The sequence below is a fragment of the Giraffa tippelskirchi genome, chromosome 9, assembly GCF_054371585.1.
Source record: "Giraffa tippelskirchi isolate mGirTip1 chromosome 9, T2T-mGirTip1v1.2.pri, whole genome shotgun sequence".
NCBI classification, from domain to species: Eukaryota; Metazoa; Chordata; class Mammalia; order Artiodactyla; family Giraffidae; genus Giraffa; species Giraffa tippelskirchi.
In genome coordinates, this window is record NC_137283.1 from 17,162,690 (window position 1) to 17,189,035 (window position 26,346).

The 26,346-nt window shown below is 45.4% G+C and overlaps 2 protein-coding genes and 1 long non-coding RNA gene across 3 annotated transcripts in view; 2 read left to right on the forward strand and 1 right to left on the reverse strand.

Annotated features, from left to right (window-relative positions):
* OXTR (oxytocin receptor) overlaps positions 1–25,566 on the forward strand; it is a 54,300-nt gene extending 28,734 nt beyond the window's left edge. The window contains exon 3 of the transcript XR_014064788.1: positions 25,200–25,566. The gene's annotated coding sequence lies outside the window, so the exon portion shown is untranslated. The remainder of the gene's footprint in view (positions 1–25,199) is intronic.
* On the reverse strand, positions 14,339–20,726 carry LOC145520760 (uncharacterized). Its single transcript, XR_014064793.1, has 2 exons — positions 16,377–20,726; positions 14,339–16,189 (listed from the first exon to the last, which is right to left on the reverse strand). It is a non-coding gene; the product is annotated as an uncharacterized LOC145520760 (long non-coding RNA).
* The window catches only part of SSUH2 (ssu-2 homolog), a 42,650-nt gene continuing 41,503 nt past the window's right edge, over positions 25,200–26,346 (forward strand). Inside the window, exon 1 of the mRNA XM_081528164.1 lies at positions 25,200–25,303. The gene's annotated coding sequence lies outside the window, so the exon portion shown is untranslated. The remainder of the gene's footprint in view (positions 25,304–26,346) is intronic.

The window sequence follows — 26,346 nt, forward strand, 5'->3', positions numbered from 1 at the left end:
GTAGCCACTTAAGGTGTTTATGACACAGAGCATTTCGGGTAGAGAAGCTGTATCAGAGGACTGTTGTGAGCCAGAATGCTGAGAATGGTGTAGTGGCTGGAGCACATGTTGTTTGAGGGGTGAGGGAGGGGATAAATCTCGATTCTGGCCTGGTATAAAGAATCTCAAATGTCATACTGAAGAGGGAAAATTTGTTTAGAAGTGCTGGGAAGCCAGTGAAGACTTCATAGCAGCAGAAAGTCTTTAACAGATTGACATGCAAGGAAGATTTGATTGGAGCTGGGTGAGGTTTGAAGCAGGAAGACTAACCTAAAAGCCGGTGGTGATAAAAGACTCTTATCAGTGACTGTACTTGGATACTAATAGTAAAGATACAAAATAATGCATCTAAGATAGGGGCTTTTTTTTTTTTTTTTTCTCTCTTTTGCTAATACAAATAGATACTTTAGAACTACTGTGGTGGCTCCATGATGTTATCAGGCACCAGCCCTCCATCTTTCTATTCTATTCTCAAAGCTACTCATAGGCACAAGAAGGATGCCGCCCTTCCAGCCATCATGTCTGAGTCTAGACAAGAAGAATGAGGAAAAGGCAGGGTAGGAAAATGCATCTGTCAACCAAGTCAGCTTCAGTAGAAAACTTTCCAGGAGGTCCCACATGACAACCGTTTATTTCTCACTAACCATCTGTCTCAGCAAAGGATGCCAGGAAGTGTAAATATTTAGCTGGGTACAATTTCGGCCTACACAGTATCACCAGCGAGAATTGTTAGCAACTAGAACATTCTGTCCCGAAATCTCTTAGGAATTACATTTTTTTTCATCCCCCTGCCTGGGACCGGGTCCTAGGGATAGATATGCCTCCTCCTGCAGAGAAATTGGGACAAAGGTTTCTGCTGCTTGTGTTCCCATGGGCTGTGGCAGGAATCTGAGCCTGAGCTTGAGCTTGAGCTTTGTCCACTGCAGGACTAGATGTATCTGGTAAAAAGCTGGGGCAGCTGTATGATCAGAAGGGATGGAGGAGCCACCTGAAGGAGACCCATCTTAAAGGAGAAGTGATGATAATAGTAAGGATTATAGAGATTGTATTTTTCAGAGGTGGCCGCATCTATGCTCTTAAAATGGTACTGACACTCCTTCCACCAAGACTGACTCACAGAGTCTAGCAGCACTCATTCTCTGTGACTTTGGGGCCAGGCCATAAGAAGGATACAGTTTCCAGGGTCTCTCCTCCCCGGACTCTTGCCTTTGGAAGTTAGATGCCACACTGTGAGGAAGCCCAAGCTATCTCATGGGGAGAGATCACAGGCAAAGGAGCCAAGACTCCCAGCCATCAGCCAGCATTGACTGTTAGATGTGTGAGTGAGGGAGACTTTGGATGACTCTAGTTCCTAGATTTCAAGTCACCCTTAAACCTTCGTGCCTTCCAGCTGAAGCCCAGACTTCATGGAACAGACACAAGCTGTTCTCTCTGTGTGCTGAATATCTAAACCACAGAGTCCACGAGCAGAAGACTTTTCCTGTATCACTAAATTTTGCGGTAGCTTGTCTCACAGTCATAGCAACTGGAACACTGAGTGGTAACAGTCGTGAAAGCAACTGCTGTTTGCAGAGGTTCCCTGTGTGCTGGGGCCAGGCCAAGGCACCCTAGGTTTGTGGAAGTTGGCTCGTTGGTCATGGAAAGGAGTCACTGTCTTGAGCCAGTGATCAGTGCTAAGTACCGAGGTAGTGGGGAGCTAAGCACATTTTGAATTTCAGAGGAAGCAGGTGCTATGGGCTGAAGTGCCCAGGGAACGCTTTCTGCAGGTGGTGGCTCTTCAGCTGGCTCTTCGTCAGAGGGTGATTGGAATCAGAGAGGCAGACTGAAAAGAGGCAGATGCCAGGGACAGAGATCTGTCCCTCATTTCATGATGGCAATCCCGTTTCCAGACACACTGTAGTGGAAAGGACCCTTAGTCTTTTCTCAGCACCAGGACTAACCAGCCCCTTGATCTTGGCTCAGCTCCCTACCTCCTCTGTGCTGAGTTCTCACCGATGACATGTGGATGGTGACACCCACTGTGTTCCTTACATTGTGACTCTGTGCCTCTCACACCAGGAGAAAAAAAGGTGGGGCACCAGCGGGCACACATACCCAGGAAGAAGACGTTACTAAGAACATAGTGAAGGATGAAGCTTTCGAGACAGCCCTGGGGCAGTGCTCCTGATGTGAGAACACAGGGCAGGAAGGAGAGTGGCTTTCCAAAATCCGTTTTGCACCTGGGGTTTATGGAGGACTCTGCGTTCTTGTTTTAAAGGCATTTTGGGAGAGTATTGCTTGGCTTGCTAAGGGAGTGAGAGGAAAAAAAAAAATTGAAAATGTGACCCAGAGGGATGGGATGGGGAGAGAGGTGGGTGGGGGGTCCAGGAAGGGGAACACATGTAAACCCATGGCTGATTCATGTCAATGTATGGCAAAAACTATTACAATATTGTAAAGTAATTAGCCCCCAACTAAAATAAATAAATTTATTAAAAAAAAAAAGAAAATGGGATGTGCAGTAAGACATACTTTTGTGGAGTGTGAACAGGGAAGAGATAGGAGAGATGATGTGGGCTGACTTGCCAAGAAAGTTGTAGTGCTGTGATCCAAAGACTCAATTAACTATCAAATTTAGAACTACCATTAACCAACAATGTTCATCACTTAGCCCCAAGTTTCCAAAGTAGGTAAGGCTAGGATGAGGAGTAGAAAAGGAAACTTTTCTGTTTCTCTTGGGAGTTTTAGATCTAAGCACAAGGCTTCTATGTTCTGTTCACCCTTTGACTTCTGGACTCTGCATTTAGGAGACAAGTCAGAGCATGCCGGAGCTGGGAGAGATCCAGTTTCTGCATTTTGCAGGTGAAGAAACTGAGAGACCAAAGTGTCTTGGTTAAAGGAGGGGAGAACTTGAGATTTGGAGACAGGAGAACCATGAGTAATTGGACAGATGCTCATCAGCAGGTCACTCCCCTCCAAGCTTCAGTTTACTTTGCTATAGCATGAGAATTAGAATATAATATCTTTTTAGCATCTTATGGTACTTGATTCCTACCAGAGAGAGACCTTGGAGATGTTTGGAATGGATTCCAAAAATGGCACTGTGATCTTAGGATGCGTTAAAAGAGATACGCTTCTGAAGAAAATTTTTGAAGAGATTATAGTTGAAAATTGCACCAACAAGGAAAAGGAAATAGTCAGTCAAGTCCAAGAGGCACAAAGAGTCCCATACAGGATAAAATAGCATTAGAAACTATAACAGAAAATCTCCCCTTGAGGTACTTTTAATGTTTATTTCCTCCACAAGGGACTAATTAGTGTGGGCCTGTAGAAAACAGTATGGAAGTTCCTCAAAAAATTAAAAATAGAACAACAACAAAAAAAAGAGATATATCATATAGAACAATGGAGGTGGCTGATCTACCTAACTCCTCACTGGTCAGACTACACTTGGAACATTGTTTAGGGCCTTAGAAAAGTGGATTATATCTAGAGAGGGTGAGTAAGATGGGGCAAGAGCTTGAGACGTGTCTTAATGAGAAAGAACAGTTTTGGATTGGAGAAGAGGAGTCTCAGTAGGGAGAAACAGAAGAACTTCACTCAAATCCCTGAAGGCTTAAGGATGAGATTGATTCTGGCTGGTCTCAACGATGGATGAGTAGTGAGTGGCCAATTCTGGCTTCATTAAGCCCGCTGCCTGGATTGTTGTAAGCCCTCTTGCTAATGATAGCTGGTAGGCTCCCTGGTAGCTCAGATGGTAAAGAGTCTGCCTGCAATGCAGGAGACCTGGGTTGGATTCCTAGGTCGGGAAGATCCCGTGGAGAAGGGAATGGCTACCCATTCCAGTGGTTCTTGCCTGGAGAATCCGATGGACGGAGGAGCCTGGCGGGCCACAGCCCATCGGGTTGCAGAGTCGGACACGACTGAATGACTAACCCTTTCACTTTCAGTGTTACTCTTAAGGAAGAACTTTGCTGTAAGGTCGGGTCTCAGCCTCAAAAGAATCCACTCCGGTTTAATTTTCTTTATATTTATTTATTTATTTTTCGTTGCGCTGGGTCTGCGTTGCTGTGTGCAGGCTTTCTCCAGTTGCAGCAGGCCAGGGCTGTTCTTTGCAGTGTACAGGCTTCTCATTGTGGTGGCTTCTCTTGCTGTGAAGCACAGGCTCTAGATGCACGAACTTTAGTAGTTGCTTGTGGGCTCTAGAGCATGGGCTTAGTAATTGTGGTGCATGGACCTAGTTGCCCCTCAGCTTGTGAAATCTTCCTGGACAAGATATCAAACCTGTGTCTCCTGCATTGACAGGCAGATTCTTAACCACTGGACCACCAGGGAAGTCCCAGTTTAATTTTCACTTGAACTTAGGAGGCCAGCTGCACCCCAAGAGCTCTGATCATTCAGAGAATGCCCCACCTCACAAACAGTGTTTAAAACCAGGCTAGGGACTTCCCCGGTGGTCAGTGGTTAAGACTCTGCACTTCCAATACAGAGGGCATAGATTGGATCCCTGGTGGGGGAACTAAGATCCCACATGCTGCATAGTGTGGCCTAAACAATCAAGCCAAAAAACCGGGCAAGCTCAATGCCTCTGTATGTAGGGAAGCTTCTCTGGGACCATTTCTTCAGTCACCACAGAGTGACTTGGTGCTGGTGTGTTTGCAGGACTGAGCGGATGGACGGGAACCACAGATGAGGAATGCATCATCTCAGCAAATGCTTACCAGGGTGTGGCTCATCAGTGGTGCTGAGGATGCAATGGAGAAGTTAGGAGCAGAGCTGGCCAGTTGCATGGTTCTCCTGGAAGGCGGATGAGGAAAAACCAGTGACCAATGCAGGGCCCAGCCTCAGGTGACATGAGACAGGCAGTGGGGAGGGACTGAAGGCTGTGGGAGGAGGGGCCACATGGTCCTCACCTGGAGGCATTTGCTGCCTGTAGGGGTTGTGGGGAGACCGCAGCACCCCACGCCTCATGGACTGTGATGAACTACAGGGAGCTGTGGGTGGACACTGTCCCCAAGCAGCTGGTCTCTGCTCCTGGGCAGTTTCAATGGGCTCAGCAGCACGGCGCGTATTTAAAGGAGGCATATTTTAGGAGTAATATTGTGTATAGGTTGAACTGTGTGCCCCCAAGAGATGTGGAAGTCATCACCGTCAGTATCTGTGAATGTGACCTCATTTAGAAATAGAGTCTTTGCGGATGACCAAGTTAACATAAGCTCAGTGGGGTGGGCCTCCATCCTGAATGACTGTGTCCTTGTCAAAAGGAAATGTGGACCCAGGGACAGATGTGCACACAGGGATGATGTGATGTGAAGATAGGAGTCATGCTACTACAAGGCAGGAATCTACCAGAAGCTAGGAGCGGGGCCTGGAACAGATCTTTCCCTGTGCCTTCAGAGGGATGTGAGCCTGCAGGCATCTTGATCTTAGACTTGTTGCCTCCTGAACTGTAGGACAAAACACTTCTGTCATGTAAGCCATTCTGTTTGTGGTACTTTGTTACTGCAGCCTTAGGCAACTACTAGAGTGGAAGGGCCCAAACCTTTAACTGTGTTAGTTTCCTTTTGCTGCTGTAACAGATGAGCACAACTTATTTTAACATAAAACAGAAATTTCTCTCTTACAGTTCTCAAGGTCAAAAGTCCTACACAATCAAGTGGTCAACTGTCTAGTGCTCCTTTTGGAGGATCTAGGGGAGAATTTCCTTTTTTGCCTTTTATAGCTTCTAGAAGCCACATGTGTTCTTTGATTTGAAACCCCTGTGCTCCCATCATCGAAGTGCATCCCTTCAACCTCAGCCTGAGTTCCAGGCTCTCGCCTCCACTCTGTCCTCTGACTGCCACCCCCATCCCTATATGTCTGGTCTCTAGGGACCCATTGCTTCTTGCCTGTTGGCGAATAAGCACCTAGGTTCCCTTTGAGCCCTCAGCATTGACTCTGTGGGCATCCTGAGGTCCCATACCCCAGGGCGGTCTCTCCAGACAGCAGAGACACTGCTGGTCCCTAGCTGAACAGAACCTACTGGTCAGCCAAAATGCATCTGGACTCCAGGCTCTCCTTCCTTCCCTTTCTTTTTATATGAACATTATATTTGAGATGAAAAGTGATTTGAGTCCCATAGAAGGAGGGATTTTCCAACAGCCAGAGCTCTCAGGGAACAGCATAGGGTACCAACACAGCTGCTCTGGAGACGGCAGAATCCTGTAGATCTTAAAAGCCTGGGCTTCTGAGTTAAATTGACCTGAGAGGATCTAACAGTTGTATGACCTTGAGCCTTGGTTTTCTCCCCTATGACAGGAGTGATAATAGTAGGATGAAATGAAGACAATGCCAGGGTCATAGATTTAAATGCCTGCAAGAGAAGTGAGCAAACCAGACCAGGTGGAAGAAACACATGGCTTTGCTGGTCATCTCTCTTTGGGTAGACCTGGGACAAGAAACATACCTTTTATTTATTTATTTTTTAGCTATTGGGAAACTGACAGGGAAAACATTAGTGACTAACCACGGGAAGCTCAGCTTCAGTGTGGGGTTGGATAAGGAGAGGTCAGGTCTGTGGAAAACTGATCACAGGCCCTACTGCCTCACAGAGGAGAGGGGTGCTCAAGCTTGAGTATGGAGCTAAACAGCTTAACCAAAGTGAAGAGGGACTGAGCCAACTTGGTCTGGGGCTGGAGTCCTCCTGGACTGTGAAGAGTCAATGTGCTGGCCACACACTGACCAGTTATGTCGGCATCTCTAGTTTAGAAACTGGCATCAGTCATTTTTAGAGCTCTACCCTCGGTGAATACCAGTTTTACTTCTTTTACATATTTTAATGCATATATATTTATTATTTTAATACAACTTTTAAAGGTTACTTTCCATTTACACTTATTACAAAATATTGGCCATACTCCCCGTGTCATACAGTATATCCTTAAGCTTGATCCTATCTTATACCCAATAGTTTGCACCTCTTAGTCCCCTACCCCTATGTCGCCTCCTCCACTGGTAACCATTAGATTGTTCTCTGTATCTATGATTCTCTTTCTTTTCTGTTATATTCACTAGTTTGCTATACTTTTTAGGTTCCACAAATAAGTGATATCATACAGTATTTGTCTTTGTCTGACTTCTTTCACTTAGCATAATACCTTCCAAGTCCACCCATGTTGTTGTAAATGGCAGCATTTATACTGCCAGAATGAGACTGAGTAGTATTCCATTATATGTGTGTATTATATATATATATATATAATCATGTTTCTTCTTCATCTGTTTATCTGTTGTTGGACACTTAGGTTGCTTTCCTAACTTGGCAGTTGTAAACAGTGCTGCCTGAACATGGGGGTCAGTGGTTCCCAGTTTCAGAACCAGTAGTCTGGCAGTACGGAGGGAGAAGGCATAGCCATGGGGCCCCCTGGTGATTGGGGCCGGGGAGAGAGACTCAGGGAGAAAAGGAGTCCATGATAGGGATTTGAGGGTGATTCCTATCAGCTGTGTCTTCTCCCTGTGACCCCTCACTGTCTTCATAAACCTTCACATGTCCTAACGTGCCTATTATCATGAGCTTTGGAGGAAAAGGCCAAGTTCAGTATTAAATTGATGTGGGCTAAAATGGCTTTTGTGAATAAGAAGGGCACTGACTGACTGTGGATGAAAGACCAGAGTCCTTGTGAAATTGTTTAGCTGTGGCTGGTCTTTTATGGGAAACAGTATACATCTTTTCAGAACTCAGACAAAAAGAATGACAAAATGTATATTTACAATGAGAAAGGATCTTTTAAAAAAATATTTATTTATTTATTTAGCTGAGCTGGGTCTTAGTCACGGCATATGGGATCTTTGATCTTCACTGAGGCATGCGAGATCTTTAGTTGCGGCATGCCAATGCTTAGTTATGGCATATGGGTCTAATTCCCCAACCAGGGATTGAACCCGGGCCCCCTGCTTTGGGAGCATGGAGTCTCAGCCACTGGACCACCAGGGAAGTCCTGAGAAAGGATCTTGACAGATTGGAAAATAGGAAGATGTCCTTTGGGAGTTACAGAGCAAGTTGTTGGTGAGGCTCCAACAGGAAATAAAAATGTCCCAACCAGCCTCCATGAACTTGGTAAACTCCAACTTAAAATTTAACCTAAACTGGCTCAAGGGAGACAAGGATAATAGGCTGTATGGGAAATGACTGTCAAAAGTTAAATGGAGTGTTTAAAGAAAAAGAGTCCTTGATCACCCCTGGCGGGGGGGGAACCATTTGGGAACATTTAATAAGATCATTAAACTGAGGCGGCTGAGCAGACGGATTCATTAGGCTGCATTTATCTGATGAACTTGGCACTTCTGCCAGGTAAATAAAAATCATTCTTATGGAATAGAACTTTTGTAGTTGGGGAATGGCCTTATTTTGTTCAGTTTCAGATAGACAAAGGCTTTGTTTTGCTCAGTTGTATGAGGATCACCCTATAGCATTTCATTTTCGTGTGCTGTAGTGCTGACATGGGCTTGTAAAGAGAAGTTTTAGTCAATGTGCATATTTCCATCCATATTTTGTGTACCATAGTGTAGGAGGAGTTAGTTTTATTGGGTGAAATGAGATGTCCTATTAGCAGACTTTAATTTTATCCCATTTAGTGGACAAAGCAAAGAGTGGTCCATTTGGTTGGTTCCCAGGAGCCAAGGAAGTTGAGGCAGTAAGCGGTGGCTACAATGAAGGAAAGGGGCAATGTGATTTAAAGTAATATGTATTTGGTCTTTGTCCCCATTCCTGTCACACTCCCACACCCCTGACCTTCCTAGAGGGGAAGGGGCTAGATATTGAACTGTCATCCATGGCCAGTGATGATCAGTCATGCCTATGTCACGAGGCCTCTGCAGAAACTCAAAAGGATGCATTTGGGAGAGCATCCGGGTTAGGGAACAAGTGGCAGTCCTGGGAGAGAGGTATGCCCCAAGAGGGCCTGGAGGCACTGTGGCCCTCCCCTGTACCCTCACCCTATGCATGCCTTCCCTCTGGCTGTCCCTGAGTTAGATTTCTTTATAATAAACCAAAAAAAAAGTGGTCATCTCATCAGTCAAATGCTTCTCTGAGTTCTGTGAACCACTCTAGCAAGTTAACTGAACCCAACGTGGGTATCATGGGGACCTCTGAACTATAGCCAGTTGGTCAGAAGCCCAGGTGGCAATCTGGATTTGTGATTCAAATCTGAAATGTGTGTTTTTAGAGGAGTGTGGGGGAAGAGTGCACAGTCTTGTGGAACTGAGCTCTTAACCTGTGGTATCTCATGCGATCTCCAGATAGTGTCAGAATTGAATTGAGTTGTCTGACACTCAGCCGTTGTCACAGAATTGCTGTGGTGGTGGTAGGGGCAGAAGACACACTGGAGCAGGGACTGGGCCCCTCACCCTTGAAAGGTGCAGAGAAGAAATGGCTTTGGATTTGTGGCAAGATGACCCAGGGGGTTGGAGGAAAGCTTGCAAACTGAGAGAGGAGGGTGGAAACAGAGAATGAGAAAGCATGGAGGAGAAGCAGGGGCCTTGTAGGCACGCCGCTCCAGGCTGGCCTGGTTGAGAGGAGTGGATTTATTTGACGGGGTTGGAACAGAACACTCTTTCTTTGAATAAAATCAGGTTACCTGTAGTTATGGAGCCTGCAGGACTCTCAAGGTTTCTGAACTCAATTCTGAGGAATTAACTGAGCAGTTGATTCATGGAAAATGAGTAGCAAGTTGTTCTTTTGAATTCAACTTTTTGGAGCAGAGTGCCTGGCCCCCAGCAGGAGATCTATAGATATTTGTTGAGCGAGTAAATGAAAATCACACCACGTGGATTCTCTCTGAGAAGACAAAAAGAGCAGAAATGCTCAGCTGGCAAAGTCTATGAATGAATTTTCACAGGTGATAGAGAAAAACTTTGCTTTTCTGTATAAAACTCTTTTTCTGAGCTATAGAGACGTAGGATTAAAGGCATCTCTGGGCTGGCTTCACACTGACAGAAGGGGAGGATTGTGAATGAGCGTCCAGCTCCAGTCACGTTGAATGCCTGCTCCACTAGGCGGGAAGAAGCTGACTGCACATCAAGGCTGTGTGTGGTTCTGGAAGCTGTTAGGAGTGGCTCTTGTTATACGCACGGAATGACTCATGTCACAGCTGAGTCAATAAATCCGAGCAGCTTTCGGCTGAATTCCGCATACTTTTGAATTGACGGTTAATATTAAACACAGAAAATCTTGAGATGTGTGTTTTGAGAGGATGAGATGTAAATTGGCCATATAAATTCAGATTCACCCTGATTCTCGAGCTACATACCCAGTGTAACTTCAGGCAAGTTACCTAATGGAGGGAGCGGTATCGTGTGTTAGTTCTCACGGAATCGCCCTCATAACTCAGAAGGTGGGAGCTACTGAGGTTCAGAGAGGCGCAGTAACGTGCCTAAGCTCACACAGCTGCTAAGTGGTTGTGCTGAGATTTGAACTCGGTGATGCCCATAGCTCTCCCTCAGGTTACAGGGTTCTTCAGAAAGGGAACAAGATGACCCGTGGTTGACAATCGAAGATGGCCTTTTGGTGGAGAGTGGGGGCCAGCCTGTGCAGAGATGGTGGAGAGTGGGGGCCAGCCTGTGCAGAGATGGTGGAGAGTGGGGACCAGCCTGTGCAGAGATGCTGCACATGGATTCCTGGACAAGTTTTGTAAGGGGTTAGAGAGTCCTGACTCCTGGATCTGATTGTGTATGTTGTTTCTAGACCTTCAATCTTAATGAATCTGTAGTTCCCTTGGGGGTACAGCCAGGAGAAGATGTGCTGGGGCGAGGTCCTGGTGGGTAGAGCTGATACCGACAGGGTCCGCAGCACGGGAAGGTACACATGGTGTCTGAGCCTCATGTGCCTCCAGCCCTGGGGAGGAACTCTGGTGGGTGAGCCTGGGGCCAGGCAAACATGGGGTGGAGCAGCAGCAGCAGCCAGTGGGTGTCTGGAGTTGAACTTTAAACAACCAAAACAAGAGCCAGCCCTATAGAGCCCGGTAATTGGTTGATGGTAACAATTTTTTGGATTTCCCCTGGGGAGTCCCAGAAATTTGGGATTGGAGGTACATTGTACCGCAAGACCAGGCAATAGCAGAGAAAGAGGTGTGAGTGTCTCCTCTCAAGAGGGGAGCTCCAGGTGGTACCCATGCCCCATCCAATGCTGTCTGTGGCTACCCCTCCGGGCGCACAAGTGGCGGATCCCTAACCTGCTCTCCCTGCAGAATGCCTGGTAGGGGTCTCTGTCCTGACCTCACCAGCTGTGCTCCTGGCCTGACCTTTGGTCCTGCCCTGGTGCACACCCCGGGGGCTCCTGCACTTTGGAGGTGGCCACAGGACTCCAGAGGCTGGGCACTTGCAGGCATCCTGGGTGCCTTCACTTGGGCTGCCATAATGCAGTGCCAGAGATAGGCGGTTTAACACAGACATTTATTTCTCAAGAGTTATGGAGACTGGAAGTAAGTTCCCAGATCAAGGCACAGGATGTTTGGGTTTCAGATAGGGGTACTCTTTGTGGCTTGCAGACAGCTGCCTTCTCACTGTGTCCTCACATGGGGAAAAGAGACAGTGAGCTCTCTGGTGTCTCCTCTTGAAAGGACACTGGTCCTCTTAGAGCAGGGCCCCCCCTTATGGCCTCATTTAACCTTTATTGCCTCCTTACTCCAGATAATCCCACTGGGGATTAGGACTTCATAATACAAATTTATGAGTGGGGGACAAAACTCAGGTCAGAGCACTGGGCCCACCAAGCATGCAGGCTGTTCCCCTTGCTTTTCTGTTGCAGGCTGCCTCTGCCTCCTTAGGCTTCTCTGAGGGACCACCACTAGGCCTGTCCTTGCACAACCCCCAGCCTCCTAGGACCTCCTGTCTGGCACCGCCAGAACTCTTTAATGCTCAGGGTTGCCTTTGAGATTCTGCCGCTCAGCAGAGATCAGCACCTCTCTCATGAGTGAGGAAATTGAGGCTCAAAAGGGGAAGTGACTGAACTGAGTTTTCCCAGCCCATAGGTGGCACAGCCCGGAGTCTTAAGTTGAGGCTCATGACTCCAAGTCTAGTGTCTTCCCTCGGTTTCCTCACTTGGCTTTTGAATACTTTCAAGCACAATGAAACTTACAGGACTCCTCTCACACTGACGGCAAACATGCTTTCCTCCACAGTGGAGGCCTCTGGGATATCGTGGGTGGGTTTCCAGAAGAATCAATCCCAATTCCCCACCACACCCCTGGAGTTCATCCTATACGCCTGTCTCTGGAGCTCTTGTCAAACTGAGGTCGGGAGCAGCCAGCCACCCATGTCTCCATCTTTCCTGTGCCCCCTGCTGTCTGCCCTCCCCACTCCCTACCCTCCACTGTATTCACACCACTGGTACTCACACTCCTGCATCATCAGGCTTGACACTTGGCATGAATCAGGAGCTTTGGGCCACACTGGCCGCTCTGACAGGAGCCACCATCAGAATAACGGCACCAGCCTGCTGACTCCTAGAACGTAAATCCCACATCACAGATTGCTCCTCACTCAGCCGTCACTCTCCTGACCATTTTACGTGAAGATGAGATGGACTGATTGCTGATTAACACCCACTAAAGCATTAGCTCATGACTGTCTAAAGGTTTTATATTGCCTAGCATCTGCCTGATACTTTCGTAAATATTTGTTGAGCTAATGGATGAGTCAACCTCCCAGGGACATTTTAACAGAGGATCCTGGAAGATGCCAGAGCCTTCCCTGAAAGCATTAATCTCTGGCGGTGGGATCTTGGACTTCACACCAGCCACTGTGATTCAGGATGTTCAGCTGGGTTCGGCATCCTCACCTCCCAGTGCCCAGACTCCTCCCTGACCTTAGAGGGGGTGCAGCCACTGAATGAGATCGATTCATTCATGCTGCATTCATAAATGCGTGACAGTGATCTCACACCAGCACATGGTAGAGGCCACCAAAGGCCACTTCTATCTTTGGTTCGTCTGATTTGTATGTCAGCTAACTGCCCACAGGTGCTTTGTCCCCCAATACCATGGCCTTGGATGTTGATAGCCCTACCCTAATCTCCAGGTGGCTGGAATCCAGACAGCCAGCCTGTCCATCTGGCCATCACTGGCCATGTGTCTCACCCCTATTCCCACACAACACTCAACCGCTTATACCCTCAATTTCCACACCCTCCAACCCACTATACCACTAACACCAAGCCCGCATAGTTCCAGTTGCTTTAATGGGAGAATGCATTTTTCTTCTTGGTTTTCCTGGAGATCGGTTCTCCCCTGCTGCCCCAAGTTCACCTCTAAGCGGAAGCCCTTATCAAGACTTCCAGACCAGCAGTTCTCAAAGTGAGGTCTGTGGATGAGCAGCAGGAGCATCACTGGGAAGCTTGTCACACATGCAGGTTATTGGGCTTCATCCCAGACCAGGGTAGGTCCTGGTGATCCACATTTAGATTCCCTCCAGGTGATTCTGATACAAGCTAAAGTTCAGAAACCTCTGGACAAGCAGTGTTCTTTCCTTTGGGAGGTCTCTGCTGAATCCAAATTTCTTCTTGTTATGAAGGTTTCAAGGGCAGCTGAGCTTCTGCCAGTAACCTCCCTGTTTAGCCAACAGAACGTGGGCTTTGGAGTCAGCAGGCCTGGGTTCTGCCATCTTTGCTGCTTATGTGCTAGGCAATCCTGGAGAGGGTGGCTCACTTCTCTGAGCCTCCATTTCTAACTCAAACAGTATTCTCTGATGGTACCTTCTCCTGTGATTCTCGTGAGTCTTGAGGGAGATCACATCTTTGGAGCTGCTTTATAAACTGGAAACCCGGGGAGTATGGGTCACCATATGACTTCCAGGCTTCTTCCCTGCAGGGCGCTCCGGTGGTTTCTCTTCTCTCTTCTGAGCAGACCTCTGGGTGCTGAAAGCCTGAGTCCCTGATTGACCAGTGTGGGGAGAGGGATGTGGGCATGTTGGAAAACTGGGCTTGAAGACAGAAGCAAGTGGGGTGTGAGCAGTGCTGGCTAGAAGCACCCTCTGTATTTAACTTCCCATAAGGCAGTTTTCAGGCTTCCCTAGTGGCTCAGATGGTAAAGAATCTGCCTGCAGTGTGGGACACCCAGGTTCAATCCCTGTGTTGGGAAGTTCCCCTGGAGAAGGGTATGGCTACCCACTCTAGTAATCTTGCCTGGAAAATCCCATGGACAGAGGAACCTGATGGGCTAAGTCCATGGGGTCCCAAAGAGTTGGACACGACTGTGCAAGTAACACTTAAGACAGTTTTCACTCTGAAAAATCAGCTAATCCTTACCACCCTATTGAGTTAACAGCACTTTTCATTATTTTGAACTTCTTTTATTTTTGTACCCCTAGAAATAGAAATTTTCCATAATGGTAACCCTACCTCTATACAGTTGACCCTTGAAAAACACAGGAGTCAGGGTACTGACCCTCCACACAGTTAAAAATCTGTCTATAATTTATAGTTAACCCTCAGTATATGCAAATTTCCCTGTGTTAGATTCAACCAACCTCAGACTGTAGAACTGTTCAAACTGTTCAAACCGTGTTTCAGGGTCAACTGTACATTTTCTTTTTGTACACTAGGTATATTAAAAATATTCTCTAAGTTGTTACATAATTCTCACAATTGTCACCTTAAATGGCTCCAAAATATTTCATTAGGTGCACATGTTATAACTTGCTGAACTGTTTCCATACCGTGTATGTTTAGATTGTTTTTAAGTTTTTCTTTGTTGTTCTAGCATCTTTGGACATTGCACTTTTGGATTCTCTTAGAAAAAATTCCACGGAGTGTGACCATTGGGCCATCAGTTCAGTTCAGTTCAGTCGCTCAGTCGTGTCCGATTCTTTGCGACCCCATGAACTGCAGCATGCCAGGCCTCTCTGTCCATCACCAACTCCCAGAGTCTACCCAAACCCATGTTCATCGAGTTGGTGATGCCATCCAACCATCTCATCCTCTGTCGTCCCCTTCTCCTCCCGCCCCCAATCCTACCCAGCATTAGGGTCTTTTTCAATGAGTCAACCCTTCGCATGAGGTGGCCAAAGTATTGGAGTTTTAGCTTCAACATCAGACCTTCCAATGAACACCCAGGATTGATCTCTTTTAGGATGGATTGATTGGATCTCCTTGCAGTCCAAGGGACTCTCAAGAGTCTTCTCCAACACCACAGTTCAAAAGCATCAATTCTTCGGCACTCAGCTTTCTTCACCATCCAACTCTCACATCCATACATGACCACTGGAAAAACCATAACCTTGACTAGACGGACTTTTGTTGGCAAAGTAATGTCTCTGCTTTTAAATATGCTATCTATGTTGGCCATAACCTTCCTTCCAAGGAGCAAGCGTCTTTTAATTTCATGGCTGCAGTCACCATCAGCAGTGATTCTGGAGCCCAAAAAAATAAAGTCTGACACTGTTTCCACTGTTTCCCCATCTATTTCCCATGAAGTGATGGGACCAGATGCTGTGATCTTAGTTTTCTGAATGTTGAGTTTTAAGCCAACTTTTTCACTCTCCTCTTTCACCTTCATCAAGGTAGGGTACCAATAATTTTATGGCTCAAGAAATGTTTCCAAATTACTTTCCAAAATAGTCTGCCACTAGTAATATTTGAATTTACCAGTTTTCTTACAACATTGCCATCATTGGGCTTTATTGTTATTTTTTCCTTTTGATTATTTAATCGATGTCATGTGATACACCATAGTTTCTGCTTACATGTCTTTGGTAACTGGTGATGCCAAACAATTTTTTCTATGGAATTTTATTATTTCTATTCTCTCTTGGGGAAATTTCCTTCCCATCCCCTTTTCACATTCATCTTCACATTTTAATGATTTGTGCCAGCTGTTAACATTGATACTAACTCTCTGATAAGTCTGTCTGCTTATTGATGATTAATAGTTTCTCCCCAGCTCAACCTGTAATCATATAACTCTGTGTACCTCTAACTTAGGATGCTTGGTAAATTCACCATGTTGCCAGAGACTGAACACTTGGAATACTGCATGTTTAATTTGCAATTAAATGAATTGGCTTACTTCAGTCTGCAGTCTAGGCAGGAGTAGGTTTCTTAGCACCTGACGTCACAGGGCTGGCGCCAGCTCTGCGGTTGGACCTTCTCTCTCCCTTGCCCTGCTTTCCACTTTGCCTCTCGGTTCTTCTAACCCTTTAGCTGAGGAGGGGCCAAACAAGCATATCCTCAAGTTGACAGTGAGCTTTGCTGCCACCATCAGTCACAATAAAAGAAATGAACGTGGGGACTGGATCCCCTTCCCGACCTGCTGGGACACTCCTCTCCCTCCCCAAAGTGTCCTTCCAGGTTCCCTGGGCCCCAAGCGGGGCTGGTTGTGTCTACTCACCATTGCCTGTTAGGTCACGGAACACTGAGAATCAGGCGGAAGTTCTGACTCCCAGGCCACGAGGGTGCATGGTTGGGGTGTCATCTCTCTGTCCCACATGCTTCTCTCTCTGGGGCTGCCCCAGGCCATCTGCACCTCCCATCATATCCTGAGTGTGGGAGAAGGGTCAGGGTGCTACAGTCAGTGCTCGGGGACTTAGGGGTCTGCCCCGGGTCTCCCATCTGTCCTGCTAGTTGTGTGTCCGTTCTCAGGCCGTGAGCAGTGAGATCCTGCTCAGTCTTGTGCTCCGTGAAGCCGTGCCCTGCGTCGGTGGCCTTCACTGCTTTGCACATTCCTTTCTGCCCTGCCCTCCTTGACATGATGCTTCTAATATCACTGGACCCCAGATGCTGTGGTGTTTGAAGCGTTTGGCTGCATTTAACGACTTCTCCATTTCTTTCCTCACCTTTAACTGCCACTCCTTGTTAGTGTCGGCTGCCTCTAATTTCTGTCCCCTCTGAAGTCACTGTTTCTAATCCTCTGTGATCTGGGCTATCAGATAACTAACCTGGTTACAATTCTGTCTCAACTATGAGTCATGGCTGCGAGTGTGGCTTTGGTCCACGCACTTGAGGCTGGCAGTAGCTTTGACTTTGCCTAAGGACCTTTTGGCTCTCTCTTCTATGTTCTGAGTCATGTTCTGAAAGGTGAAATTCCCAGATTAAGTGACACTTCACCATAGTGGGGTAAGTGTAAATGTGGCTCCAAGGGGGAAAGGAATGGCAGCTAAGATAGGTCCTGGCAGGGTTGCCTGTGTCTGGGAAGCATGGTGAGTGGGGGCTGGGAGGCCCACGTTGGCTCCCTGCAGCGCTGGGCCTGGGTGAGTCCTCCTTTCACATCCACAGACAAGTAAATACCTTGACTCCATGAATAATCACTTCAAGCCCTAAACTCTAGTCCCAGCACTTGGTGGTGTGTTACCAAGGAACAGTAGCCAGTCACCAAGGTCATAGGTCATGAATGGCATTGACAGGGGACCAGCGTGATTAATCCTAAGATTGCTGCAGGTGTACCCCGAGGGCAGCCTGGTCTCACCTTCCATTTTCTTCAGCCGCTGCTTAGCATCTGTGGAAGCTTTGAGATACAGTACAAACAGTGTCTGCTTGCTTTTCTAGTAAAATTGGATTGGTAAGCACTTTCATATACGTGAACTTGTCAGGTCACCAAAATATCTCTAAATGCCAAATACGTATGTATACATCTATTTATCTGTCCCTCCATCCACGCATTTGATTTCAGTAAATAGCTTGTGTTCTTTATCCTTTTAAGATGGAGTCTTTTTAAACCATGCTCTAGTGTAGGTACTTCACCTAATTAGCTCTTTAACCCTCACAGCAACCATGTTATGTGGATAATAGTATTATCTTTTTACATATGAGGGTGGTAGGCTCTACAGAGGGGAAGTAATTGTCCTAGGATCACAGAGCAAGTAAGTAGAAAGACTGAGATTCAGTGCCAAGACAACCTGGTGTCAAATAAAGATAAAATTTTTTTCTGGTGGTTGCTATAATAGAGTATCAAAAACAATTATTTTAATGACATCCTCTCAGGAGTTAGAATCTCCCCTTTTTCTACCCCAAAGAAATCAGAATAAGGAGGCATGAATCTGCCTTTAAATTCCATTAAATAGTGAGATGGGATCAAAGTCTGCTGCAGCTCTCTATGTATAGGGAGAGTGACAGAAATTGGTCCAAGGATAGCTGGATTCCTGGGACCGCTCTGCCCCCCACAGGTCATTGCGGACACCACTCATCACCCGCCGAGTGCAGCCAGCCCTCTTCTCCTCATTGTTATCTCCCTCCCTTCTTCTCTGGGGCTGCTGCCTGCTGGCTGCAGCAACAAACACCCCTTCCCCCTAAATTTCTAAGGCTTATATCAAGTGTGGATCCATGTTTATTGCAAAGGATAGAATATAAGTTCTTCAGGATGGATTATATCTAAAAATACTGGGTAATGCTACCATGTAGCCCACTTGAGTTGAAAAACGTTTCAGTTAAACATTGTGTGGTGGGAGCCAAGATACTGATAAAGTCATAACTTCCCTGCCATCTCAAGGATCCTTTGCTGCTCTGGTGATGGAGCTTATGCTACCGAGTAAACTGGGGCGTCTTCAGGAGCCAGGAAGTTTAACTTGCTTCCTTTTAGAGCGGAAGTTGCCATGGATGAGGGGCATAAACAGAGAAGAATTATTGGGCTGAGGTGGTGGGTTGAGGTGAGTAGGCCAGGAAGGAAATCACTGTGGGTCAGAAACCTGGATATAAGGGTACAGCGAAGAGATAGAGAGAAGGTTTGTTTTTGGTTTTGTTTTTTAAATTTTATTGAGGTATAGTTGACTTACCATGTGTTAATTTCTGCTGTACAGTAAAGTGATTCAGTTATATATGAGTGTGTGTGTGTGTACGTGTATATTCTTTTCCATTTTGGTTTATCACAGGGTGTTGAATATAGTTCCCTGTGCTATACAGTAGAATCTTGTTTATTATTCTGTATAATAGTTTGCATCTGGTAATCCCAAATTCCCACTCCCCACCACCCCGGCCAGCTTTCCTCTCCTTTGGCAACCACAGGTCTGTTTTCTATGTTTGTGAGTCTGTTCCTGTTTCATAGATAAGTTCATTTGTGTCGTATTTTAAATTCCACAATGTAGGTGATATCATATGGTATTTGTATTTCTCTTTTTGACTTATTTCACTTAGTATGATCATTTCTAGATCCATACAAGTTGATGCAAATGGCATTATTTCATTCTTTTTATGCCTGAGTGATATTTCATTGATTAAAGTGATCACCACATCTTCTTTATCCATTCGTCTGTCTGTGGATATTTAGGTTGTTTCTATGTCTTGGCCATTATAAATAGTACTGCTGTAAACATAGGAGTGCATGCACCTTATCAAATTATTATTTTGTCTGGGTAAGAGGGAAGGTTTCTGAATAGGAACTGTAAGAGCTTCAGAAATAAATCAGGGTGAAGAAGAGTTCCCCTGTCTTTTGATGGGCACCATACAACAGAATGTCCCTCTGGAGATTTTTAAAGAGATTTCTGTAATGGTTAAATCAGTAAATACTCACCTTTTCACAACAATCCATTATTTTAACACAATCAAATAAAAAGCAAAGGGAAAACCTTAATAAATGTATATCTATATCTATATTTTTTATGAGTAAAAGGAACCATTGAGTCAATACCAAACAGATTAATTCAAGGAGTGAGCTGAGTTTAGGAGGCAGGTGAAGTTTTTCTTTGAACCTCCTGTTTGGTTTGACTTTTTACAATACCATGTTCTACTTTTTTCTTCTTTTAATTTTTTTTTTTTACTGGTGAAATAGCTGTAGACTTACAGGAGAGTTGCAAAGAGAGTCCTCATACACCTACCACTCAGCCTCCTATGATGTTAACATGGTACATTTATCAAAACTAAGAATCAATCCTGCAGCAAGGCTACTAAGGAGAACCCAGGGACTCAGATTTCCCCATTTTCCTGATAACATCCTTATTCTGATCCAGGACCCCTTCTGGGATCGTGCACTGCCTCTGGTCCTCAGGTCTCCTTGGTCTCCAGTTGCTGACTGGTCCTCAGACTCTTCTAGTCTTCTGTGACCTTGACCATGCTGGAAAGTGCCGGTCAGGTATTTCGTAGAATGTCCCTCAATTTCGGTTTGGTGTTTCCTCATGTTAGGTGGATGGTGGTGATGGATTTGAGGGGAGAATGCCTCAGAGCTGAGCTGCCCTTCTCAGTGCCTCCTGCTGGGGTACATGATAGAGATGTGTCTGTTTCCGCTGAAGTTCGCCGTGATGTGTGGTATCTGCCACTTCTCCACTGCGAGGCTGCTGTTTCTCCCTTAATAAATAATGAACAGTTGGAGGGGGATTCTCTGAGGTTGCTGAGTATCCTGTTTCTCCTTCATCTCTCACTCACTGGTCTTAGTATTCCTTGGTGGACCTTGCAGCCAGTATGGCTGTTGTAGCGCTCTGATGGGGGCCTTCTGTTTCCCCCATTCCTTCTCCATTTGTCAGCTGGAATTCTTCTGAAGGGAAGAGTCATCGCTTCTCTCCCATTTATCTATTTATTCAGTCTTTTAAAATATGAGTTTGGGCTCATGGACACTGTATTTATTTGTTGGGTTATAGTAAAATATTACAGCCACTTCTTTTATTGCCCCAGTTGTTCCAGATTTGGCTAGTGGGAGCTCCTTCAAGTTAGCTCTTGTGTCCTCTTGACATGATATACTATTTTTATAAATTAAACAGTACAGCAAAGTACAGATAATTAAAATTGCTTTTCAACTGCTTTCTATTATGTTGAACCAGTGTTCTATTCGAATGGGAGAGGATGCTGAGATCAGCCATTAGCAGCTCAGCTTTATTTGAGTTCCTCAAACAAACCTTTAACAGGTCTGGATGGATTGGATTTTTTTCTTCTTTTTTTAAATAGAGCACAGTTCTCTTCTGCTATTGTGCTAGAATATAGAATCAGGAATTTACCTAGCTAATAAACAACTGAAATAGTTTTTTTTTAAATCTAAACAGAGAATGACAAGAACTTAATGTTGTTGAAGAGAAACATGAAAACCATGAATCCTGAGTGTTGCCAGAGTGTTTCTTAATTTGGAGAAAAAATTACAAATAAATTCCAGGGTATTGTTTTGTCTGATTTTAATGGTCAAAAGGAGGACTTCACTGAGGAAATAACAGTTCAGGTTAATTTATCACCAGTAAAGGGAAATGGTTCTTGTTGCTTGCTTATGCATGCTGTGCTGTGGTCCTTAGCGCTGGAGACACCCCTTACATTGGCAGTCTCTCTGAAGCATTGCCAGAATTCTTTGAGGTAATGAGCTTAGCTAGAAAAAATAAATAAGATTTGGTGTCTGTTGATGCCATTTCAGCAGTGCTAGGTTCAAGATCAGCATTTGGGACAAAAATCCAAGGGAAGATTTGTATTTTAGGATGTCTAAACACTGCCCAGTATATGAGTGGAAAATTCTGTGAGGGCAGCTTCAGTCTGGCTGTTCAGGTAGCCAGATGGTGAAAAAGAGTTTGTTAAAACATCAGGTTATCTCTTACCTTTTTGTGTGAAGATTTGAGCCCTAATCCCAGAACATCAAGATTCATTTTTTTGCCAAAAGGATTAACCTTGATGAAATTAATGAAAGTCACAGTCACCCTGTTTTTGGAATACCCAGGGAAAGACTTTTTCAAACTTGAATTTCAGTTTATACAGTTGTGCCTTGATACCTCCAAGGGGCTCGTTCCAGGATCCCCGACTGATACCAAAATCCACAGATGCTCAAGTCCCTTATATAAAATGGCATACTATTTGCATATAACCTATGCACATCCTCCTGTAAGTCATCTTTTTAATCATCTCTAGCTTAGTTACAGTATCTAATACAATGTAAAAGCTATGAGGGGAGTTGCTAGTGTGTGACAAATTCAAGTTTTGCTTCTTGGAACTTTCTAGAATTGAAAATTTTCTTTCAGTCTTTGGTTGGTTGAATCTGTGGATGCAAAACTCGCAGATATGAAGGGCCAACTGAACACATTTTTTCTGATATTGTGGCTGAAGAGCACATTTGAAACTCTATAAGGAACCCCTTTCTCAGCAGCATTCATTCTTTGCCAGATCTCCCAGAGGTATTACTGGGACTCAAGCTTGACTTGGTAGCAAAGACAACATATATCCACCTCAAAATGACTTTGGATGGTGAGGTAAATATTCTCTCTCATTTTCTGGAAACAAGCCAGAAGGGATTATTTTCCCTTTTTTTTTTTTGGTCAACATAAACAAGTGGCATGCAACAGCCCTGATGCTGAAATGAATCTTGGTGATGTTTTAGCTGCCACTGTTGACCTAAGAGAGGAAAGCTGGGGCAAGCAAGCAGATTGGTAGCATGTGAATAAAATCATGGTTCAATTTACCTTTTAGGGAAAAATAATTTTGATCTAAAGTTGCCAAAGCCTTGGTTTGTTTTTAGTAATGATATATAATCTGTTTAGAGATTTTAAGTGAAGAAAACAGGTGTTTTGGGTTTTGGGGGGAGGTATTTAATGGAAAGGTGTGCATGGGTTGGAAGCTGAGATTTCCATGCTGATCTCTGTGGTCTTGCCCTGCTTCTGACATTCTTTGAGAGTAAGATTCTGTTTTTTTTTTTTTTTTTTGCTTCTTAGCTAAGATTTGTCTCTAAGTCAGAATGGCTTTCCTTTTAATTGGGGCATGTTGTAGAAGTTGCATTAAACTTCAATTTCAGGCCAAGTCTTGAGGGATGGAAACTGCAGAGTGAAAAGCCTCCCGTTTGAACAGACATTGCTGGACATGGTCATATCTGGCTGTTCTGGATCCTTAGGAGGGGAGACTGAGAGATGACTGTGGTCTTTATTAGCAGGACATCCTCTCTCTCCACTCCCTCTCGCTTCTCTTGCTCCTCCTGTCTTCTCCCCCTTCCTTCACCTCCTCCTTTCCTTCATCTTCATCATATTCACTCCTCTCCAGTGCCTTTTTCTCATTCATCTTTCTTCCTCTTCTTTCTTCCCTCTTCCTGTTGTAGCAACTGAAATGCACCCAAACTGAAGTGCTTGCAGTTAATGTCTCCCCTTTTTGACAGTAAATGGTCCAGAGCATTGACAGAGAAGGATTTTCTCAGTTGAATGTGGAGCAGAAAATCTGTCAGAGAAGGAGTGGGGAGAGGAGACATGTAGGTGGTGGGGATCTGCACGTGTAGGGTGCCTCTTAGGGGAGGCATTTGTAAAGGTGGGTCTGCAGGTGCTAGATGCCAGGGAGAATCCAACTTTAGTGTTTTTATGATTCACATCCAGAAAAGACTTCTAGGAACTGGAAGATATCTTTCTTGAGAAATGTTTCAGAGTTGGATGGATGCTGATCTTGATAAACCTGTCCAGGTTGTCTTCTGGGTGCCTTAATTTGCTTTTCTGTGAAATGGGGGCATTGATCTTGGCTTTTTCCAGCAGGTTAGAGACATTGTGGGTCAGGGGAGGGCAGCCTGGGTCAGAGGCCACAGCATGGGGAGGAGCCAGGGTACTTGGGCTGTAACCAGGCTCTGCTCTTTTCTGGGTGTGTTATTGTCAGTGTACAAATCACTTCTGAAGATCTCAGTTTCCTTATCTGTGAAATGGGAAAGTTTGGTTTCTCAAAATGGGATGCGTTAACTCAGTTCAAAATTGTGTCCCCTTTTCCCCCCAGGCTCTCACCCCTGACACTTAGCACTTTTGGCTCTATGTTTTTTAAAAGCAGGGCCAACCTAGCATCTGACAAAAAGCAGTTTCTCAGAAATACTGTTTAATGAATGAATGTATGGATGAATGAATGTTTATAATCAGGGCCGCCAAGTATGGCTGGGCTTTACACAATTCCAAGGTAAAGGGACACCTCAGTTCATGAAGACTGTGATGGGAGATTGTGACCCAGGAGTTGTGTGACATGGTGGCCTGCTCCCAAGGGACAAGCATTTCATGACCTGAAATTGCCAAGAAAAATGTGAGGCTCTTGGAAGACGTGTTTTCCTTTATGCCTCTCTGCCCAGTTTCATTTTCTAGAAGCTTCAGAGCAACCACGCGGGCTCTCCATCCCTCTCACCTTACAGAGTCGCGGGTCTTGAGTGCTTTCTGGTTAGCAGCAGCCATGGGGCTACGTGACCTGCTAAGAACCTTCAGCTGGACATCCCGATCAGCAGACACTTAGCATTAACAGAACCAGAAGAACTTATGACATAATCTGATTCTTCACTTTCTTCTTTTAGAAGCTGTATTTTGGAAGTTAAAGAACCAAAGAGCCTCTCACTTTATAATCCAAGAAAATATTGATGCTTCAGGCAGAAAGCAAATTCTTCCTTTGTCAAGTGTATTTAAAAGAGAACAAAATTTTCTTAGAAGATGCATAATTATTACATTTTTTTTACGAGTTCATCTGTGTGCCTTTTATAGTTACCTCCTGTGTCCCAGCGGTACTCACGGGGACCCTGTCCTTGGGAAGCACTTGTTAAGATGTGGACATCACTGTGACTTTGGATGGAGGCTCTTATCACTTAACAGATTCATACCGCCCCCTGGTGGACATCCCTGCTCAGCTCGACCGTGAAATTCTTGGACTTGACTGAATTGGAAATCGCCTTTCCAGCCACACTACTGTGGTTCCTGCTCCACCCGACCTTCTTAATTTTCTCTGTTTTATGTTGTTTTCTGTTTATTTCTCACAACTTAACCAATGAAGCTATCAGAGGACAAAGAATGAAGGGAGGGTGGTGGACAGAAGACTGGACCCAGAGTTAAGAGTTTTGGTTGCAGGCACTTCTCCAGCTCAGCAGGTGGCATTGCCAATCAGGTCCGAAGGGCGGGGAGAGGTGACCTGAAAAGGCTGACCTCCCGAGGCTTCTTGTAGCAGCATAATGCAGTGTGGTGGTGTCTGGTCAGCCTGGGTTCACATCTGAACTTAGAACTTGAGTTCAAGTTACTTCACTTCCATGAGCTTTAGCTTTCTGATCTGTCATCTGGGGATAAGGATGATATGGCCGTCCTGGGCATTATGGTAAGTATCAGACAGGAAACGCGTGCAAAGCCCCAGCTCTGAGCCTGGTTAGCTTGTTAGTATGGTCAGTTTGTGGCAATGGCTGTTTTCCTTCATGCCATTATGATCTTCCAATGATTTGGTCCTGAAAGGTTGGCTGCTGAAGAGAGCAAGTCAATTTCTAAATGAGAATAGGAATAGTAGCACAGTGCTTATTTAGCATTTGAAAAAATTCTAACAGGATTTATTCATTTCTCTTTTCTAGTGGGTGGTAATTTGTTTCAAGAAATGGAGCCGGAGCGATCTATCGTCAACCACATGGATGTCGTCACATCCCATCTACGAATGAAGATGCGGTCAGAGACCAGGGTCAGTGATGTAGGAAATTACATTCACCTGAGCCCCGATCAGGGGAAGAAGATTGGTGGATAATGGTGTTCTATACCTTTCACATCACAACTAAGACTCTGTTCCCTGTTCCAGAGCAGAGCCAGGCAGTCTGGCCCCTGTGCCCAGCCTCCTCCTCCTTCTGCATTTCTGTTGTCTTTTCTGTTTCGCTAACACATATAGTACTTACTATTTATGTGCTGGCCTAAGTACTTCACAGGAATAAAGTAATTTCATCCTTCTGAGCACCATGTGAACTAGTTCCTGTTATACCCCTTTTACAGATGGGGAAAATGAGGCTCAGAAGAGAATTCTGTGCCTTGCCATAGCCACCAGCTAGTAAGGGGACCCAGCCTGCTCTCTTCCTTCTCCTTGATCCTGCCTCCCTTTCTCATGCCCATGCATGGCTAAGGGTCCCATGGGCTTAGGGAAACCAGTAAGTTTCTTTATTACCCATCAGCTCCTTCACAGTTTCTCTTAGTAATATCACTGTGGGTCGTGGTATCCACTGGAAGGCATCCCACAAGGAGGGACCAAGTCAGGGCTCTGATGACACTCAGTCCTGATGTTTGCCATCAGGAAGGCAGAGTGACACCAAGGTTGGGCATATCGCAGCCAGTGCATGCCTCTTAGGTTCTGTTGGGGGATGGTTCTCCATGGGCCTCTGGTGTTTCCCCGTGGCTGGTGCTTCCCCATCTGTTGTGTTTTCCGGACTATCTTCACCAGGATGCTTGTACAGCAGAAATCCTCGCTAGAAGAGAGAGTCTTCCTCTGGAACAGAGAGCTTACTGCCCACTATAAAATATTTGGGTTTCCGTAGCTCAGTGTTGTTCTCCTGTAATGCAACCCACCATGTGTACAGGTATTAACATGGTTCTCTTTATGTGGTCCTGTGGGGACTGGAGCTTCCCTGGTGGCTCAGATGTTAAAGAATCTGTTTACAATGTGGGAGACTCAGGTTCGATCCCTGGATCAGGACGATCCCCTGGAGGAAGAAATGGCAACCCACTCTAGTATTCTTGCCT